Here is a 16,445-nt window from a genome sequence, read left to right on the forward strand (position 1 = left end):
CTTCCGATGCGTTGCCAATTGCATTATTTGTTTAATGTGCTGACTATGCTACTTTGTATGGCTTTGTGTTGGACTAATAAATAAATCTTTTAAAAAAAATAATGCTATATATGGAATGGATGCGCTGACTTTGTGAGTGTAGGCAGCATTTAGAGAGAAGTCAAAAGTGTTATGATCTCAGCCTGGCAATAATAGGCCAGTAAGTTTGACATCGGTGGTGGGCAAATTATTTAAAGGCTTGTTAAGCGATCACAATCCCTTAACAAGGGATTTTGTCCTAGTGAATGGCATTATGAGCAGCAATCATCATGGCTTTATGACAAATAGGTCATGTCAGACAAATTTGATATGATGAGGTAATGTCACGGTCAGCACCCAACACCAGAACAGATGCTGGCGTGGACCCCGCTGCCGCTAGACCACCAGGGTAAGTTCCTTACATGTAAATAAGATGATGGACAGTGGGGGGGGGGCAGTAGATGTGATCTATTTGGATTTTGCCAAAGCGTTTGATACTGTGCTCCACAAACGACTGCTTTCTAAACTAAGGTCTGTTGGGCTTAATGAAGGCGTTTGCACATGGATAGGAAACTGGCTACAAGATCGGGTACAGAGGGTGGTTGTTAATGGTACATTCTCTACTTGAAGTAATGTTATTAGTGGGGTCCCTCAGGGCTCGGTATTGGGTCCAATTTTATTTAACTTGTTCATTAATGACTTAGGGGAGGGTATTGTAATTAATATATCAGTGTTTGCAGATGACACAAAATTATCCAGCCCAATTAATTCCATCCAGAATGTGGCATCCTTGTAACATGATCTTGACAAACTGGCAATCTGGGCAGCTAAGTGGCAAATGAGATTCAATGTTGATAAATGTAAGGTCATGCACCTGAGATGTAAAAATATCCAAGCCACTTATACCCTTAATGGGACTGCACCAGGCAAATCCATTATGGAAAAGGACCTTGGAGTCCTTGTAGATGATAAACTTGGCTGTAGCAAGCAATGCTAGTCGGCAGCATCAAGGGCAAATAAGGTCTTGAGCTGTATTAAAAGGGGCATAGAGTCACGGGAGGAGGGGGTCATTCTTCCACTGTATAGAGCACTGGTAAGGCCCCATCTAGAATATGCCGTACAGTTTTGGTCTCCATCACTCAAACAGGACATTATTGTATTAGAGGGTACAGAGAAGGGCAACTAAGCTGGTAAAAAGTATGGAAAATCTTAGCTATGAGGAAAGTCTGGAAAAATTGGGGATGTTCACACTGGAGAAGAGGCGCTTAAAGGGAGATATGATAACTATGTATAAATATATAAGGGGATAATATAATAATCTCTCTAATGCTTTATTTAGCAATAGGTCTTTCCAGCTGACACAAGGTCACCCATTCCAATTAGAAGAAAAGAGGTTCCACCTAAATATTTGGAAGGGTTTTTTTTACAGTGAGAGCTGTGAAGATGTGGAATTCTCTCCCTGAATCAGTTGTACAGGCTGATACATTAGATAGCTTTAAGAAGGGGTCAGATTGCTTTTTAGCAAGTGAGGGAATACAGGGTTATGGGAGATAGCTCATAGTACAAGTTGATCCAGGGACTAGTGGGGTTTTTAGCCTTCCTCTGGATCAACTAGCAGTTAGGCAGATTAAAAAAAAACTAAAAGGATGAACTTGATGGACGTGTGTCTTTTTTCAACCTTACTTACTATGTTACTATGTTAGTGACAAGGCCAAGGGTTCACTGGGATGCAGATAGGACCATAAAACAGAGGTTACTGTCAGATTTTTAGTGCATGGGGCAGTTTGATGGGTCAGTGATGTTTTACCAGGGTGGGCTGCATAGAGATAGAAGTGTCATTTTTTGTTAGCAAGCAGCACATAGTACATTATGCTTTTCCCACAGTGTTATTTTGGTGAAGAGATGGGGATAACACCATGTAAATAAGTAGTTTCATCTTGTAATGAAGTTACACCAAGATTTTGAAGGAGCCCACTGTGGCTCTGTTAACTTAATTGGTTTTAAATGGTTTTAAAAAATAGTGGTGAGCACAACTTTCCCTTGTTTGTTATAGTTATACAGGAGCAGTGACCAGCTCCATGTTGTAGCTCCCACCCCTCCCAGCTATAGTCAGGTGATCCCACTGGTGTCTAATAAAAGGGCAGCCAAGTTTGGGAGTTTTACTTTGAAAGCAGCTAGTAAGTTGCAGGTAAAACTTAGTCCCTTTGTAAAATGTATAATTAAGCAATTGAATTCTTAATGAATCAGATGAAAATTAAGCGTAGGACTGGCCAGGTATGGGATGACTGACGTAGTTGGCCAGCTTAAATATATTGCAATATATGGACAAACAATCCCTGTGTTGTTTAAAGGGTAAGGCATTTTTTAGTAGCAGTATGCACAAAATGTCTCTGTCTTAAATATATTGATAATGGGTTGAGTGCAGAGGACCTCTTGTAGTTGACTATATGTATTTTGTGGTCACACCCTCATTGCACCCCCGCCTAATGGTTTTAAAAAATAGTCGTGAGCACAACTTTCCCTTGTTTGTTATAGTTATACAGGAGCAGTGACCAGCTCCATGTTGTAGCTCCCACCCCTCCCAGCTATAGTCAGGTGATCCCACTGGTGTCTAATAAAAGGGCAGCCAAGTTTGGGAGTTTTACTTTGAAAGCAGCTAGTAAGTTGCAGGTAAAAGTTAGTCCCTTTGTAAAATGTATAATTAAGCAATTGAATTCTTAATGAATCAGATGAAAATTAAGCGTAGGACTGGCCAGATATGGGATGACTTTGACGTAGTTGGCCAGCTTAAATATATTGCAATATATGGACAAACAATCCCTGTGTTGTTTAAAGGGTAAGGCATTTTTTAGCAGCAGTATGCACAAAATGTCTCTGTCTTAAATATATTGATAATGGGTTGAGTGCAGAGGACCTCTTGTAGTTGACTATATGTATTTTGTGGTCACACCCTCATTGCACCCCCGCCTAATGGTTTTAAAAAATAGTCGTGAGCACAACTTTCCCTTGTTTGTTATAGTTATACAGGAGCAGTGACCAGCTCCATGTTGTAGCTCCCAACCCTCCCAGCTATAGTCAGGTGATCCCACTGGTGTCTAATAAAAGGGCAGCCAAGTTTGGGAGTTTTACTTTGAAAGCAGCTAGTAAGTTGCAGGTAAAACTTAGTCCCTTTGTAAAATGTATAAGCAATTGAATTCTTAATGAATCAGATGAAAATTAAGCGTAGGACTGGCCAGATATGGGATGACTTTGACGTAGTTGGCCAGCTTTAATATATTGCAATATATGGACAAACAATCCCTGTGTTGTTTAAAGGGTAAGGCATTTTTTAGTAGCAGTATGCACAAAATGTCTCTGTCTTAAATATATTGATAATGGGTTGAGTGCAGAGGACCTCTTGTAGTTGACTATCTGTTAACAGCCAGGCACCATTGTGTCCAGGGTTTCTGGCAATGAGTTACACATTCATATTATTTATGTGGTGCACAAATATCATAAAACATTTATCATTATTTGACTAATGTTCTATAATCAGGTAATTACTGCTTGGCAGTGGCTAGCAACTATCAGTAGATAGGTTTCACAGAATTATTCAATATAAAAAGTATAGCTGATTATCTGCTCTTAAGCAGCCAAACATAGATAAAGTGAATACATTACCTATATCACATCATTCCACTCCCAAGTCAAGCATTATACATGGCATTGTGTCTATTTTATTACCCACACAAGCTGCCAACCATTATTGTAAAAAAATGTCTTTGTAGGGCTTTAGTGAAGCAACATTTTTAGGCGAGAAGGTGATATGCAGACAGAGCTTTGAATATGACAACTGATATCAGGCCTATAATATATAATACCAGTAGAGCACTAAAAGGTTTCCTGAAAATGTTTTGGTTTAATCAAATAAAAATGTAAATGTCCAGCCAACAATAATTAATAAGATAAAAGGCTGAATTTTTTATTAAAATATAAAAATTATCCCTTCCAAGAGGATGATTTGTTATTTTTGGGGTGATCATGCAGTAAGGCTAAGTGGCACCAAAAGTATTAGTCTATCTGAAAGAAAAATATATTCAACAAATGCTAGAAGTTATTGTCTTACAATCAGTCATAAACCAAAGCTGAAAACATGTTAGCTATCTCAGTAAGACAACAATCCATAATTTACCTCAAAATCAATCACAAAGTACTTACAGGAAAGAATGATGAAGGTTTTGGAATGGCCTTCGAATTCCCCAGACTTGAACAATACTGAAAATGTGTAGTAAGTACTTGTAGCTAAAAGTGTTCTTTAAGTCATTGTGGAGTCCCAGAGTCCATCATTTCACAATGGAACAGGTTAAGAAAGGGGTTTCATTACACTGTGAACCTGAAGGTATGCTGGGAAATGTTTCATCAGAGAATTATGGTTTCATTTTTAATCTTCAAAATCAGATATGTCTGTAATAGAATTATATTTAGTTCTATAGTTCAGAAAGTGTTTATGCAACATGTCTACATAAGCCCAACTGAACGAGTTCATACCAAAAAGGGGAGGGGTATATTTCCCCTTTAATATAGCAGCATAGGATGGTATTCTCACTTTAGCGTTGCTCTGTAGTGTAATCTCCCTGAGGTCAGGGCTACTTTGGCATCTGGCTTTTTGTCTGGTATTTTTCTTCCTGTGAATTATGTTATCCCTCGATGATTTAAGAAGAGGGTTTCATAGTTAGTGGTAATTGAAGGGATTCCCATGTGCTGCCCTTCTCCTGCCTAAACAGAGTGAGGTACAGTACACAGTTTTGTGCTCCATTCTAGGACCTTAATGAGCACAAAGAGTTGCACCTCACTCCACATCATAAATAAAAGGTCCAAAGTACAAAGAACATCTTTTCCACATTGAAGTTTTAGTTTTTGACAAACCCTAGTCAAAATGTGAGATACTTTTCATTTTGATTTACACTGGGGAACTGAATAAGAAAAAATATATCAAGCAATAAAAAGGAGAGTGCCTATTTGGAGAAAAATCAGTACATTTTGACTAATAAAAGAACCATTTCTCTTAATAGCTATCTTTTGCAGAAAACTTTCATTTTGTACTTTTGGTGTGATTACAAGTGAAACTCTTCATTATAGTATAAGCTATAAAGTCAAAGGTTACTTACAATGTAAGTGAAATCTACTTTTTCCTTGAACAACCATAAAGTTATCAGGAATGAAGTATAAACAAGAAACTTGTTTTCTCCACCAAAATTATGCTAATAAGTTGTGTTACAAACTGTAATTATTGCATATTTATTGGTAGGATAATAAAAGAAAGAGATATACAAGATTTAAAACTGAAATATTAATTATAGAAACAAATCTTTTTTATTGTAAAGTGGAGTCCAATTAACACAGATTGTTGTAAGGGATTAGATGGATGGCAGGGCCCTAAGTCAAGGACTAGCTATTTGGACCAGGAACAGTACAGGTAGGAAAAGGATGGAGCCAGTAAAGAGAGATGAACAAGAAAGAGCAGGACAGAGTTGGTCAGGACAATCCAAAAGTGAGGCCAAGAAGGGCTTTTAATAGCACTCGGCCAGCTCTGATTTGCTGACCAATAATTCTGCCGAGTTGAGATAGGAGTAAATCAGAGATGAGAGAACTCACCAGGTGCTCTCCTGGCCTAATGTTTAAAAAGAGTGGTCAGAAATCTGGAGGTTTCTCCAGCAGATCTTAACAGTTTTTCTCTACATGTCCTCTCTGACTTGTACACTGAGAGAGACAACAGTTTCCATCAACAGTACAAATTCTAGAGTAAATTTAGCCAAGTAACTTTTCAAAAACAACACAGATACTAGGAACATTTACTAAGCTCGAGTGAAAGTTTCCAATATAAAAAAACTTTGAATTTCAAAGTAATTTTTTTGGGTACTTCGACCATCGAATAGGCTACTACGACCTTCGACTTCGATTCGACATTTGCGAAATGCAAATTTTGACGCTGGCGACAATTCATGTTACAGTTGCTTAAGAGTAGTGATGGGCGAATTTGTCCCGTTTCGCTTTGCCACAAAATTCATGAAAACGCGAATTCACTAAATTGACGCCTGTGTTGAAAAACTTTGACAACGGCAAATTTATTAATTGACGGCAAAACGTGGAAATTTGCAGCAAATTCGCCGCCTGGAAAATAAATTCGTCCATCACTAGCTAAAAGTAATATTTTTTTGTTACTCAAAAAAACTATTTTTTGGGTAGAGAACTCCATTAACTTAACTGTCCCATTTGCCCCAGCCAGTGCCCACTTATTCCACTCCCCAGGTTGTAATAGCACACAGTGCTGCAAGCTGCCCTTTTACATTCTGTAACTCAAATCCCAAAAGTAAAGCTCTGAATATGTTACATAAATAGTAAGAGGGAATAGTTTTTTTTATAAGAAGATAAAATAAATAGGTGGAGGGTGTTGTTTTGTTTGGGGAGGCCAAAGTTTGCCATACAGAGGCTGACTTAAAGCTATACTTACTGATAATATCAGATATAGCTTAGTCACTGGGAAATGAGCATTTTCAAACAACAAAACAATTGTACAGGCAGGAATAAAGTTAATGCCTGCCTCTGCAAAAAGTGCAGTAGCACCACGGGAATGCAGAGGCATACTCCTTAGCATTGTCTCTACAACACTACAAGGCCATTATCTCCCAAATGAGCTGCAACCCATGGATTCCGTTCATGCCTCGAACATCTTTTCTTGATGCAGCTGGGTTTGCCTTGTATAGTCCAAGTAAAGCAGCTCTGGAATAGGACTGGCTCAGAGGCGGTTCAGAGTTCACCCTCCAGCCAATCAGATTCCCAGACAGCTGTACCGGGATTTAATTGCCTGAGGGCAAATCCAGCCACACAGAAGCTTGCAGGTACGATAGAAGATGCCATCTCTGGGGTCTGTCCTGCAGTGACAGGATACACTGCTCCTCAACCCCACAGACATCCTGAAGTAAGGGGGGATTTTTTTTAAAAGAGAGGTATGGGGAGGCTTAGCCTCCCCTAGCCTAAAGTAAAATCCACCTATGATTAAATAAACAAGAACATCTCATGACAGGCTAAATGCTGCAAGTACAAGAGGCACAAAATAATGTCTGATAACCAAGAGTAACAAGACCTCGAGATGTATAAAACTGCCCAAATGAAAGCAGTAGGATTAATTTAGAAAACTGCAATATAAAACAATGAAAACATAAGAGAACAATAAATACTTGTACAGAAACTGGTACATTAATAAGCTGCAAACAAACAAGGGATGCACCGAATCCACTTTCTTGGCTTCAGCCGAACCCCCTGAATCCTTCGCTAAAGATTCGGCCGAATACCGAACCGAATCCGAACCCTAATTTGTATATGCAAATTTGGGGTGGGAAGGGGAAAATATTTTTTACTTCCTTGTTTTCCCTCCCCAACCCTAATTTGCATATACAAATTAGGATTCGGATTCGGTTCGGCCGGGCAGAAGGATTCGGCCGAATCCGAATCCTGCTGAAAAAGGCCGAATCCCGAACCGAATCCTGGATTTGGTGCATCCCTAAAACAAACCCAACAGACCCACCTGTAGGCCCCTGGTGGCCCTGAAGATTTTTTAAAATAAATGCTCCAGGCTAGCTCCTAGAAATTGTGGAATAAGTCCCAAGGGAGCCATTTAAATAATATAACAGCAGGTTCCTGTTGGTGTGGTAGTCCCACATTTGCTGTATTCCCTACCAAATACTTTTATAAATAACTGGAAATTTTTAATTACTGTATACTGGGCACATGCTTAGAATTACATGTGCCACCAATACATAATAAACGGTTTGGGTGAAGGGACCCTTTACAACTTTAATTAACTGAAGCCTGAATTTTTATTTAGCATTACAAACTAAAAATAAGGACTTTTTTTTGTTCATTTTCATTAAAAGGCTTCTTACCCTTGCTATAATGTTGATTTAGAATATTATTGGTTCAGAAAACACAACACTTTTTATCATTCACCAAGTTCCTACTTCCAGACACTGCAAGACCGGCCTGGGCACTGACACATCTTCATTGGTCTCCTGGAAACAAGATGAGCGTAACAGTCTGAGCAGTTAAAAAAGAATCTCCTACAGTAACGTTTACTTCTGTCATATTTTTGGAATTTAACTCTTAGATTATTACATTTATAACCTCTATATTATATATATATATATATATATGTACAGTATATCAGTGTATTTATTTTTTCTACGTTTCAGCTTTGTTTCTGAATGAGTAGCTGGAGAAATGTTTCCATGGTATTTGTTTATTATTTGCTTATTTTTTTTACAGAACACTCAGCATTTTGTTTATTAGTGCTTCTAAAGTGCATAATCTAAAGAGATTATACCTGTTTACAAAACCATACTGTAGAAATACTCCTGATTACCTGTCGATATATGGTTTTGCAAGGGAAACATTTACTACCAGAGTAGACTTTTAGGCAGAGGGAGGATTAAATAAAGTTACAGTATGAAGGTCATAATGCTGTAGATTGTGTAACAACTGTTAAATATATTCTGTATATAGATCAGGGTGGTCCTTCTGCAACTATGCCAAAAGCATGTCAAAATAGAATGATACAAAGGGCCCCTACCTACTTGTTTCTGCACTCTACATTTAATTCAATCTCTGTCTAAAAATGTCCTCCTGGGTCTTGCTTCCATCCAAGTGGACTTGGTAGATACACTGTATACCAAATGTGAAGCAAATTCTTGGAAGTTAATGAAGTATAGACCAAAATGCCTAGAGACATAAAAAGGCTCTTTATGTCAGGTATATTGCTATAAGTCCTTGGCAGGTTTATTGATAAATATCAAAACAAGTTGCGTTAAAGTATTAATGTGCCAGCTCTACTCTTACCTTAAAAACACCGAGATATTGTGAATCAAATTTACTGGTTTCCTTGGATAGGAAAAACAAAACAAATTCTCACTAATAATGAGACACCAAAACAAGTGATGTTAAAGCATTGATAAACTGCTGAGTGCTTTCCACTCCAAATAAATGCTTCATATATGCAAATTAATCAGCTTATGTTTGTTTACTTGGAGCATCTGGAACTATTTCAGTAATCACACAAACTATTAATTTCTTGAAGATTCCCTGCCTATCCCACTTAGTTATGTCTCTTGATACATCATTTATCATAACAAGATAAATATCTTAATAAAACATGTCTCACTTACTAATCAATCTCAACCTTTTGCTATGTAATTGTTGTTTCTTTGAGATCCATTCAAATTTTATAGTAATTAATTTGTCTGTGCAAAAGTAAAAGAAAATGAGTTAGATATTCAGTATATGTAAGAATCTTTTTCAGCCTTGGGTTACCAAATAAATTCATTTAAAGGTTATGAAGGGTTATTGCATACTAGAAGCTGTTAATTATATTTCATAAGCACATAATAACAGCTGTTATAGCTTTTTACCCTGGGAGAATGTCCATTTAATTAGGGAATTTCTTAGCATTATAGCCACTTGTAGAAGAAATCTTTTATTGTCAGGATCTGTAGAATGCAGGTCAGTCATATTTCCAACACAAGTTAAAGGGATACTGTCATGGGAAAACATGTTTTTTTCAAAACGCATCAGTTAATAGTGCTGCTCCAGCAGAATTCTGCACTGAAATCCATTACTCAAAAGAGCAAACAGATTTTTTTTATATTTAATTTTGAAATCTGATATGGGGCTACTAGACATATTGTCAGTTTCCCAGCTGCCCCCAGTCATGTGACTTGTCCTCTGATAAACTTCAATCACTCTTTACTGCTGTACAGCAAGTTGGAGGGATATCACCCCCTTAGTTTCCCCCCCAGAAACCTAACAACAGAACAATGGGAAGGTAACCAGGTAACTGACCCCTGATACAAGATAACAGCTCCCTGGTAGATCTAAGAATAGCACTCAATAGTAAAAAGCCAAGTCCCACTGAGAAACGTTCAGTTACATTGAGTTAGAGGAACAACAGCCTGCCACAAAGCAGTTCTGTCCTAAAGTGCTGGCTCTTTCCAAAAGCACATGACTGAGATGGCTGCCTACACACCAATATTATAAACTAAAAAAAAATACACTTGCTGGTTCAGGAATGAAATTTTATATGGTAGAGTGAATTATTTGCAGTGTAAACAGTGTAATTTAGAAATAAAAGCTATAAAAGCTACATCATAAAAAATCATGACAGAATCCCTTTAAGTGAGATTATTTAAAAGGCATATGAACCAACCCTAAAACTGACTTGTTTGTGTTACTAGGTATTTAAAGTAGGCATCCATAACTTGCTCACAGATGAATGAGGATTTCCCTTTAAAGAAACACACTGCCAGTCCAGGTGAATGTATAAAGGATGCAGCTTTTTAACACATTGATTGATAACACGGGGTCTAACGTAACATAACATGGGAATGCTTGCCAGAACAACCACCTTACATGGCAGCCACCTTGTGCAGCTGGGCAAGTGAAAGCAAGGCAAGCCTTACTCCAGACCCCTATCTCCCAGGGACAATAAACAAGGATGTTGTAACTTAACTTCATTAAACAGGGGAACACAGGTGCCTTCCAACACCAGAAACTATTCCCCCACCACCCGCAAGTATTACTCTCCAGGAAATGACCCCACCCACAGAAAATCCAACGCCACATAAGATAAATGGGATGGGATGCGGCTTCTGCATTGTTAATATGAACCTAACCCCTTAACCCCTTGGTTAAGGTATGCTCGTTTCATTATTCCCTAACTTAAACTTCCCTTTACTGCCTTCATAGCCTTGTCAATGCCACCTTAAGTTGTTTGTCCGGGTAGCTTCATTAATGTTCAAATGATTTTTAGCAGATGTAGGAAGATTCCAAATTACAGAAATATTCCTTATTCAAAAAACCTCAGGTCCCAATCATTCCAGCTAAACAATCCAAAATCTATATTTGTGAGCTTATAAAATATCTATTGTCTCCATTTTCTTAAGACCTGTGAGTGTGTTTCTTGCAGTGCGTGTATAGGTGAAGTTATTTAGTATCTGCCATATTGATCATTTTCAGGTATGTTGTTTTCTTCTTGGCTATAAGTTCTCATGATAGGCTTTGCCTTCTCCCCTCTCTCTCCCTTTTTCTTCTTTTAACCCCAAATTTGGTTTCATCTTTTTTACAAGTGCAATCTTCATCAAAAATTTAACAATCATTAAATTAATCATTAAACAAGCCATGTAGCATCAGCTTCTATGACAGTTGAACAGGGCTGAAACTAGGGGTAGGAAAAAGTGGCACATGTCTAGGGAGCAAAGTTAAGGGGGTGCCAGACATATAACTCTTTTGCACAGCTGCCCCTAATCCCTAGCCCTCCTAGAGAGGATTTTCTAACACCTAATGGCCTATTTATTAAAGCTTGAATTTTTCTGGTCAAATTTTTAAAGGGGAAAACTTTGTATTAATAGAGATTTATTATACCCCAAAGCTGCTAAAAAGACAAATCCGAAAATACCTGTTGAGGTCATGTAGAAGTCAATGGAAGATGTCCCTTTTATAATTTGAAGATATCGTGATCTGCACTGGGTTGCGTACGATAATCTGAAAACTTTGAGAGAATCGGGCGTCGAATCTGAAAAAATCTAGCATTTATGATTTTATTTTATACTTTGTTTTGTGAAGACTTTTCCCAACCCAACTTTTTCCAGATGATTATTGGATAAATGAGGTAGATTTGTGGATGGGAGTAAGGTCGAGATTGTTTTAATAAAAAAATTAGATCATTTTGCATTTTAGTAAATGTGTTACCTTAGAGAGTGTTTGCTTTTTTAGATGGGGTCAGTGTACCCTATTTGAAATTTGGAAAGAGTAGAAGAGAAGAAGGTGGCAAATAATTTAAAAACTATTAAAAATGAATCAATTGAAAAGTTGCTTACAATTGACCATTCTATAACAATAATTTAGTAAAACGCAAGCTAAACCTGTCGAAGTCATGTAGAAGTCAATGGCAGATGTCCCTGAAGATGTTTCTTGACATCGTAATTTTAGCTGGTTTTTGTATAATAATCGGTTTTCGGGCAACAACTCAGAAAAATCGAGCGATTTGTGCGCCAAACTCGAAAAATCCGTAAGATTTGAATTGTGAATTTTTGAGATGATTTTTTGTTAAAGGAGTAAAATTTCAAGTTTAAGTAAATATCCCCCTAGCTCACTGGGGCATCACTTCTCCTTGAATGTCACTGCGAGAGCATGTGTGTGCTCACGTGGGGGGAGGAAGCATTATTATGAGCGTGAATTGCCTTTGGCGCACTGGCGACTTGGCCTGGCCCTGTAGTTGAATCTAATTTTTGCTTAATCATGTTTAGGAAACCATTAGTCTATCCCCTATATGTGCTAAAATGCACTAAGATTAGCCATGAGCAGTAACCCATAGCAACCAATAAGATGTTTGCTTTTAAACAGGTGACCAACTCTACCTGCCAATTGGTTGCTATGGGTTACTGCTCCTGGGCAAACTTAGTGCCTTTTATTACATAACCCCCTATGGGTGTTTTTTCGCGACTTTATGTGCCCAAAATAAATTGTGTGTTTTGTTGCCATGAAAAAATATTTTTGTGCTAAAATTTTGCAGGGGTTTCACAAAAATATTTGCAGATGGCAAAATGTGGAATTTTGCAACAAATCCATGTCATCCATTACTTAGACTTACTGTATAATTTATTTTCTTTGTTTTCTGTGGCTGGCAAATTTTTAAGATTTTTTTCAAGTTCATTATTTTAATTGCATGAAGGGAAAAAAGTATAGAAAATGGAATAAAACTCATTTAAAATGACATACAAATATAATTAACAGCATCTAGCTATTTACAGTAAATGCCCTTTACAAAGTATTTTTAATCAAAGTGCTGCAGCATTGGGCATTCTTAGAAGAAAAACTAATTGTCAACCCTTGTAAATTAACATTCATGTAAAGAAAGTTAAAGAAAAAAACAGCTGGAAATATTTTGGTAGTTTCCAGTTATTATAAGAGCAAGTAAATAAGGGTGCTACCATTTATGTGTGTCCATCTTTATCATTGAAGCAAACTATAATAACAGAACAGATCTTTTCTGCCCTGAAACTGCCAGCTATGATTGATAACCCCTTTTCCGTCATGACTTGTTGATTCAAGCTGTCATTCATCCTGTAGCTTCCAGCTGTCAATCAAATGAAAATGGCAAGAATAGAGGAGTATTGGGAGCCTTTGTAATCACTGGAAATTGTCCCAGAAAATGAGAGTCCTCCAGACTGTAGAGGAGACTGTGGACTGACAAATTAGATATAGTATATAGAGTGTATAGAGTAGTATGCAAGACCCACAAGGAATTTCACAGTGAGGCTATTCTTAAAATGATAGTATTAGAGGCAGCAACTTCAATCTGGGTATGCATAGAATGTAAAACATAGCGCTCGGCTGCTGTGAAGATTTAGAATGTTAATTTTGGTGTATAGTGACAAGTGTTACAAACAGAGTCCCAAACGCAGAACTAGTGCCAAGCTACCAGCCGCCGCTCACTCTTCCATCTATAACAACCACCTTTCGCTTCGGGAGGAGCCCTCCGCTACACGGTGCCGCCAGGTCTTAACATGAGAGGACCAGGGAGAGAGATCTGGGCAGGCAAGGGAAACAAACATTATAACTGGAACGGAGAAGAGGAGCTTGGTCAAGGGACAGGCCAGGTCAATACCAATCAGGAGATGCAGTACAGATTCAAGTGATGAGAGAGTAGTCAAGGTCACAGGCCGAGTCAAACACACCAATATCGCAGTACAAATCAGGATTCAAAAGAGTATTCAGTACAAAGGTCAGGAAAGGCAGCGAACTAGACAAGGTCAGGGACAGGAACAGACCAAAACACTAGAACACATTAGCATCCAGTAACTATGAAAATAGGCCTTATGTTGGGCAAGGAAAACCTTTAAAAATACCTCTTTAAATATTTGAACTCCACACGGAAGGGACCGCTCCAAACCCACTATCCCTAACTGCTCCCACGTGACCGGGTGCTCAGTCCACAGCTTCCCCACTGCCAATCTCAAATCTCAAAACCAAACAAAGGACGGCACTCCGGCAGGTTTATTGCAGGTTCCTGCTGGTATACAGTACATGGCCTTACACGTTTTGGGAAGTCCCTTAATCATAGGCTTCCTCTTTAAATATTTGAAATTTGCGCCAAGTGTGATGACATCAGATGCAACGCTCTCGCCAAAACCCAGAAGTGGCACGTTATTTGCGCATCACATTTTCATGATGTTTTATGCTTTCACCCTTATTTGTGAATGTTACAATCCATAAACCAATCTGTTGATGTACATCCTGCAATAAGCACCACTTTAAACATTCAGTGCTATGCCAATCAGCCAATAAATATCTAATTTACCAAGATTCATTGATTTGCTTATTAAATGTAGAATGCGAGTAATGCACACAGGGACATATTAAGTACCTCCTCTGCTGTATTACTTTCTATATATAAAGAAGAACAGATGATAATAAAGAGATGCTTTCCAGGTGCACTGATTTCCTTATTTTCTTGACTCCCTCTAGTGACTTGGTTTGATTTCACATGTAATATTGAAAGTAAAAACAAAGGAGGGGAGGCAAGCTACATTACACCCTGTGACATTTCTATAAGAAAATTAAATTTCAGTCAATAAAATCAATAAGCAAAGCAATTTCATGCTTTTACTTATTTGTTGCTTTCAGTTATTTGCTGTAGTTCACTGGAAGTCATTTAACTATTGATTATGCCTACAGTATGTGAACATGACTATTCAGCTGTTAAACTAAAACTTGCAGCACCCCTGAACCCTAACTATCCTTTTGGTGTCTATGGGTAATGGGCTTTAGTTCAGCAGCAAAGAAGGGTTGCTGATTGATATCATTTTGTACCATATCTTATATAACAGTACCAGAACCCGCAGAGGGTGTTATGGCCAGTGCTGTGCTTTATCTCCACTAATTTAAGTGTTATTTTGCTTTTATCTTCACTACTATTAGATGTGGTAGGGTCAAACTGTCCTGCTAGAGCTACCACATTGTATTGGGCCCTGACATAGGGAAATTTCCATGTGACACCACAGACCTTTATCACCTAAATCATTTATCACAAAGGGGGAATATAGTGTAGAGAAAATCCAGTAGCACCCTAAACAGTTGCAAGGTGCAAACGTTTTTTTATGTAGGCTTGATAAAGGCTTGATAAAGTGAAATGTATCCCTTTTGTACATGTTTATCTGGGATATATAAACATCTTCTACAACTTGCAAATGATTGGTGTGCTACTGTATTTTATCTAAAGTGTTATTGGAGGGTGGTCTTCTAGATTACAATTAGAGGGTTGAGCTCCCTGTAATCATGCTCAAAGGGGTGATATACTAATATGGGTGCTACATTGCACAAGTACTGTTAATCATCCCAATTTTAAATTTGTGACTTCTAAGAGGCTCAATCTGACTTGGTGCTATTTGCCATAATAACAGGTCTCACACTTGTATTACCCTTGCTACTGTTATGCCAGTATGTCTGTTTCTATCACAGGTGTCCCTTTTCTTTTATCTTACTACAGGTATGGGACCTGTTATCCGGAATTCACGCAACCTGGGGTTTCCGGATAACGGATCTTTCAGTAATTTGGTTCTTCATACCTTAAGACGACTACAAAATCATGTAAACAAACCATATATTATGTAAATAAACGCAATGAAAAAGGTGACACAAACAAAACACCCATTGACACTAATTTAGTTTCAACAAACTGCATTGTGCGAAGAAAAAAAAATGTTGCGTGTCAAAACACAGCTGCGCATCAGAAGTCAGATTCGCAACAAATTTTTTGACATGCGACAAAACCGTCATTCTTGTCAAATCAGTTTCACAAATTTTTTCGGCAAAGCAAAATGCCACAGATTTGCCCATCACTAGTAACCATTAAATAAAGTAAACCTAAATAGGCTGGTTTTGCTTCCAATAAGGATTAATTATATCTTAGTTTGGATCAAGTACAAGCTACTGTTTTATTATTACAGAGAAAAGGAAATGATTATTTTTTTAAAATCTATCAAAGACGTAATTTGGAGCTTTCTGGATAACGGGTGTCCGGATAATGGATCCATACCTGTATTGCCATTGCTGATATCCTATCTCCACAGATGCTGGTACTGCTGTGCTGCCTGTCCAGTCAAGATGTGAATAGTTGCAGGGCTTATCCATGCTGCCTCTGCCTATAAATGTTGCTCTATGGGGCACCACTCTATGAGAGACCAGAAGCATTCACCCCTACCAGAAGCCACCAAATACTTCTACTATAGAATTGATTGAAACAACATGAGAATTCTAATAATTGAAAAAGCTGGCTAGAATTGTTGCAAAGTGCAGCTCCAGCCATGTAAAACACCGTCATCAGCTCTGGGCCAGGGTTC

The sequence above is a fragment of the Xenopus laevis genome, chromosome 3L, assembly GCF_017654675.1.
Source record: "Xenopus laevis strain J_2021 chromosome 3L, Xenopus_laevis_v10.1, whole genome shotgun sequence".
Taxonomy (NCBI): Eukaryota; Metazoa; Chordata; class Amphibia; order Anura; family Pipidae; genus Xenopus; species Xenopus laevis.